This window comes from Mastomys coucha, unplaced genomic scaffold, assembly GCF_008632895.1.
Source record: "Mastomys coucha isolate ucsf_1 unplaced genomic scaffold, UCSF_Mcou_1 pScaffold1, whole genome shotgun sequence".
NCBI classification, from domain to species: Eukaryota; Metazoa; Chordata; class Mammalia; order Rodentia; family Muridae; genus Mastomys; species Mastomys coucha.
This window is the reverse complement of record NW_022196891.1, coordinates 52,224,450-52,230,024: the sequence shown is the minus strand read 5'-3', so window position 1 is coordinate 52,230,024 and position 5,575 is coordinate 52,224,450. Positions and strand designations below refer to the sequence as shown.

The 5,575-nt window shown below is 45.9% G+C and overlaps 1 long non-coding RNA gene across 1 annotated transcript in view; it reads right to left on the bottom strand.

Moving 5' to 3' along the window:
• Positions 1 to 216: 216 nt before the first annotated feature.
• Positions 217 to 5,575, bottom strand: part of LOC116101576 — a 13,036-nt gene continuing 7,677 nt past the window's right edge. Inside the window, exon 4 of the long non-coding RNA XR_004122877.1 lies at positions 217 to 899. This is a non-coding gene — a long non-coding RNA (uncharacterized LOC116101576). The remainder of the gene's footprint in view (positions 900 to 5,575) is intronic.

Genomic DNA, 5,575 nt, shown 5'->3' with positions numbered 1-5,575 from the left:
AAGCCTGTGATTGTTATAGCCACCAGCTGAGGGGGCCATGAACTCGTGTATTCATGGCAGCCGCGGTTACCAGTGCTGTGACTGATCCACATGGTCCTGATCTCTGCCTGCCCCCTGCAGGGCAGTACAGTGGCTGCAATTTCTGGGCTTCAGCACCAAATGATATGTTAGAACGGTGGGTCTTGTCAGAACATACCACACACTAGGCCCAAACAGTTCCATGTGTAAGAGGTTTAATTGAGAGGGAGAGAGGGGGCAGTAGCAGGAAGAGAGGAGGGAGAGAGAGAGCCTAATGTTTCTTCTTATCTTTGAGTTTTTCTATTCAGAGAGAGTCATCCTCTGAAAAATCTTTTTTGGCTTTTAGAAACCCTCCAAAGTTCCTAGGCTTTGAACTCACAAAAATTCTCTTGCCTCTGCCTCCTGAGTGCAACCACACCTACTCTTATCAAATATTTCGAGCACTTTTAAAGTGCCAGCAATGGGCATCGGTGTATAAGATGCCTTAGTGAACAACAAAGAAGGATGTGCCATTCTAAATTTCTTAGGGGCAGCGACCATGGCATTAAAGGTTGGGTCATGTCTAGATCTCCCCCTCATCTCCCCTTTTTTTTCCCTGTACAGTTTCCCTGGCTGCAACTAGAGGAAAAATGTCTAAAGTTTCTCCCTCTTTCTTACATAGTAACCCTCAGCCCATCTCTCTCCTTGTTGTATGGCCTCTTTGTATCCTAGGATGAGCTGTGAGGGCTAATCCTCATTGCCAACTTGTTTGAATTAGCAAACACCTAGGGCATTAGGGAATCAGAGCGTTGGGTGTGACTTTGAGTCTGTTTCCTGAGAGGATTAACTGAAGGGAGGGAACCAGCCCTTGGCATTGGCTCTTCATCGCATTGGCTGCTGTCCTGGACAAAAGGAGAAAAAAAAAGTCAGTGAGTACAAGCATTCTGTTTTCTCTCCTTGATGATCTGCCCAGATGTGAGCAGGCAGCCTCATCTTCCAGCCTCCGGGCCATTACACCATGATCTACTGACATGACCTTCAGACTGAGGCAAAACAAACTTTCCTCCCTCAAGTTGCTTCTTTCTGATGTTTTGTTGTAGCACTGAGAAATCAACTGATTTGGGAAACTTGCCCTTTTAAACCATGCCCTCAATTATTCATGTTTATAACAAAACACTTGACATAATTTAAAAGGAGGAAAGGTTCATTTTTTCCAAGGGCTTCACTCCATGTTTGGCTGGATCCTTTGCTTTGGGCCTGGGGTGAAAAAGACTGTGTAATGGCAGAGAAATGTGTAGCAGGGCCTGGTTTCTCCACAGGTGAGAAGCAGGGAGGGTAAAGAGGGGAGTGAGATCCATCGTTCTTGACCTGGCTCCAGTGGTCAGCTCCCTCCAAGGAGGTCCAACTCCTGTTTCTTTAACCACTTCCCAGACAACACCAGTAACTTCATTTTGATTAGGTCAGAGTAATCAGGGTTTAGGCACTTCAGCTCATTGATTGGCAATCAAACCTTTAGTCTCTGATCCTATGTGGGTATTTCATACTTAAAATACAACAATAACATAGTGAGGGGAAAGTGCACAGATAATACATTTTAAAAAGGTATTGAAAAATCCATGAGGTCATGAGCTTCAGTGTAAAGAATGGCAGATAACTTGGAAGCAAAGGTGGTTCATATGTGTGGGTATATGCATGTGTGTGAGTATGCATGTGGTGGGCATGCAAGAGTTGGGGGCATGCATGTGTGTGTGGCCATGCATTGTGTATGGGCATGCATGTGTGTGTGTGGGCATGTATGTGTGTAGGGGCATGCATGTATGTGTGGGCATGCATGTGAGGATATGCATTGTAGGGGCATACATGTGTGTGGGCAAACATGTGGAGGCATGCATGTGTGTGGGCATGCATGTGGGGCATGTATATATGTGCATTCATGTTGGGGCATGCATGTGTGTACATTCATGTATGTGGCCATGTATGTATGTGTATGCATAATGTGATTGGACATGCATGTGGGGGTATGCTTGTGGGGGACATGTATGTGTATGGGCATGTATGTGTATGGGTATGCATATGTGTGTGGGTGTGTATGTGAGGGGTATGCCTGTAGAGGGGCATGCATATGTGGGGGCATACTTGCCTCTGCCTATGCAGATGGAAGCCAGAGGCCAACTTTAGGTGTCTTCCTCTATTGCTCCCCAAGTTTTTGAGAGAGATTCTCTCTCTGAACATGAAGATTACTGAGTTAGCTGACAAGCGGCCAGCAACACACATATATACACACACACCTGCCTATCCCTGTACCCTCGGTTCTGATTACAGGCTCCTGTTAGCAACTTTGACTTATGTCACCTGGGGACCCTCAAGCTTACACAGCAAGCACTTTACGCAGTGAGCCATTGGGCCAGCCCAGTGTGTCTCCCACCTTCTCCTCCCAGAGCGTGGTGCCAGGCATGTGGAGATAGGGGCATTGCATCCTACACTGGCTACGGGGGCTTTTGTAGTACAAAAGAACGCTGGATTGGAATGCAGCTGGTCACCTCTTCTCTCATGACTCCCTGAACTGACAGGCAAGAATCCCTGATGACATTCAGGCTGGAAGCAAGGTTTTTTTTTTTTTTTTTTTTTTTTTAGCAGAAAAGGACCAAACTCAGTATTTCAAGAACACATTTATAAGCTTATCTTTCCTTAATCTCACTTTTCCTAAATACAGGCTTTTGAGACAAGGATCTACATTTGCAATTCTAGTAAATACAACTTGATTTCCAGAAAGAAAAAAAAAAAGAAAAAGAAAACAACTCCAGAAATGCTGAGGATTTTAACCGATATAGGACTGCGAGAGAATAGTCAGTAGAATTAATGTGCTAATGAGGTACTAACACAGCTTTGCTCAGGATTAACACATTCAGGAGCCAACCAATTAACTGCCCTTCCTAATACCTCCCAGGCATTTCCTGTGTTCAGAACTTGGTAAAGCTGCTGGCCTATGTAAATCTTAGCTCTCCCGTGCTTTTTGTTGTTCTTTTTGCAAGGGCTGATGAGCAGAGGGAAGTGGAATAAAAGGATGACCTTAAAGACAGCTGTGAGACAAATCCCAGGGTGAGCTACCCGATGGTTAGACTATCCACACAGCCGCGTGTGGGTTTAGCGCCACCTCTGCCCTTCATATGCACGAAGGTCAAAGCAGAAGTTGTGTTCTCCGGGTTGTTATTGTTCTACTTGCCTACTCTTCTGGAGCTGGTCTTCTTTCCTAATTAATATCTGTCAGTCAAGCAAAGTGAGTCTTGCCGAAGTGAGAAGAATTTGAGCCTGTGTGGATCTGAACATCTAACAGTGCAGTCAGTCCTAGGCTCCTGTGAAGGAAGGCCTTTGGGAATTTCACACCACACAAACACTTCCGCTCTCTCTCCTTACACTGAGAGCCCTTCCAAGGTCTCTTAAAATATCTCTCCTCTTCATCAGGTTTTTCTATTAAGATGTTTCAGAAAAACCCATATCAGTTGTGTGTGACGGGGCATGCTTTTAATCCTAGCATTGGGGAGGTGGAGAGAGGAGGGAATCTTTGTAAGTTCAAGGGCAGCCTGCTCTCTGTCTAAGTGAGAGTAAGCCAGCCATGGCTATATGATGAGACCCTCAAAATGACAAAAGCAAAACACACGAAGCAAAGGAAAATATTATTAAATGTTTTCTATTTGAACCTCTGTATAACTACTCCTCCACTCTCTCTTCTAGAGATGTTCTTTCAAGGAAGAACAGCTAATTATTTTTGTCTCTCGAATCACTAATTTAACCCTCATGTGCTGATTGTAATTCTGTGCAAACCGTCTGAAACACTAGGGTAGAAAAGTCCTGAGCAGGAAGAGCGAGTCTTCTGGAGTGTCAAGGTTAATCTTTTCTCTAGTTTGCCTGTCTGTCAAGAGAAAAAAATCCAATTTTATAATATATTCCCTCTACTAGACAATTGGGAGAAAATGAGATGCCTTATAAATATCCTAATACTTTCCTCTACCATCTGTCTGCCCATCCATCCATCCATCCACCCACCCATCCATCCATCCATCCATCCATCCATCCATCCACCTACCCATCCATCCATCCATCCATCCACCTACCCATCCATCCATCCATCCATCCATCCATCCATCCATCCATCCATCCACCTACCCATCCATCCATCCATCCATCCATCCATCCATCCATCCACCTACCCATCCATCCACCCATCCACCCACCCATCCATCCATCCATCCATCCATCCACCTATCCATCCATCCATCCATCCATCCATCCATTCATCCATCCACCTACCCATCCAGTACCTTTTCAGCACCTGAGTGCCTTTTGTGGACCAAGATACAATTGAAAATGCGCCCTGAGGACCAGACTTGTCTCTTGACCTCAGGAAAGTCCTAGTCTAAAAAGGGACACAGCCTTTTGATCAGATCTTGAAATAATATGTCACTGAAGCATAAAAAGGTGTACAGAACACGGGGCTCAAATCTTCTGTTTCCAGGAGCTGAAGCTGGTGGTGGGCTAATTCACAGAACATGCTTCGCTGCTTTAATTCCTCTCAGGTATATTTAGAAGGAAATTTTAAAACAGCAAAGCCCAGAATCCGATGTGGTATGTTTCATCTCTGAATCCGCCGGGTTACTAGTTTGGTCCTTGACTTTTTTTCCGCCTGTCGCCTTTATTTTCAGGCTCCTGACCTTCTCAAAGGTGAGCTGCAAGTTGCTCCCTTTGTTTAGCTCAGCGTGTGTTTTCCCTTCCTCTCCACATCTCTGCTCCTGACAGGCAACATTTCAGGACCCCAGAGAGCCCGCACTGACAGACCACAGGGATTTGTGGGAGTGTGAGGAGCCAGCGGTCTTTCAGGGAAAATGAAGAACAAGAGGGACAAATGGCGGGCATGGAGAGCAGGAAAGGGAAAAGAGAATGGAGAGAAAAAGAAGCCAGGCAGAGGCTGCAGGAGAAAGCTACTTCAGCCTTAATCCCCTCTCTTCAAACCCGCGAGCAATTTCTGGAACTAGGAATCGGGTTTCTAAAAGGGCTGGCTGGCTGTGACGATCTTTCCAAATACGGGGGCGAGGTGGTGCAGAATTGCAGGAATACCAGAGGACCTGGCTCATCCACACAGCCAAGTCTCAAAGGCCGATTTGCCTTGGATGTGATGAACTCAGGGTGTGGCGGGGGTTGGGGTGGAGGGGGTGGGAGGTGGTAGTGTAGAAAAGCCAGTATCCGTCATGTGCCTCTTTTGAAAATTATTATTTGGAGTGCAAGCTGTTTCCTGTCTTTAAACTCTATTATCTAGTTCCCGTCCAGGTGGAGCCTGGGCTGCCTGCTAATTTAATCCCCTGGGTTTCCCCTCTGCCTTCAAGATCTTGCAGACATTCAGGCTTCATAAAGAGGGCACCTTTGTGTCTTCCTCCCCTGAAGGCGCCCATCTACCCTGGCAGCAAAGAAGATGCTATTTTGGGAAACTGGCAGCTGAGGAGGGAGGGTTGTTAATTGTTTGTCAAATCCTTCCACTCTAGTTAGATCTGAGAGAGAGAGAGAGAGAGAGAGAGAGAGAGAGAGA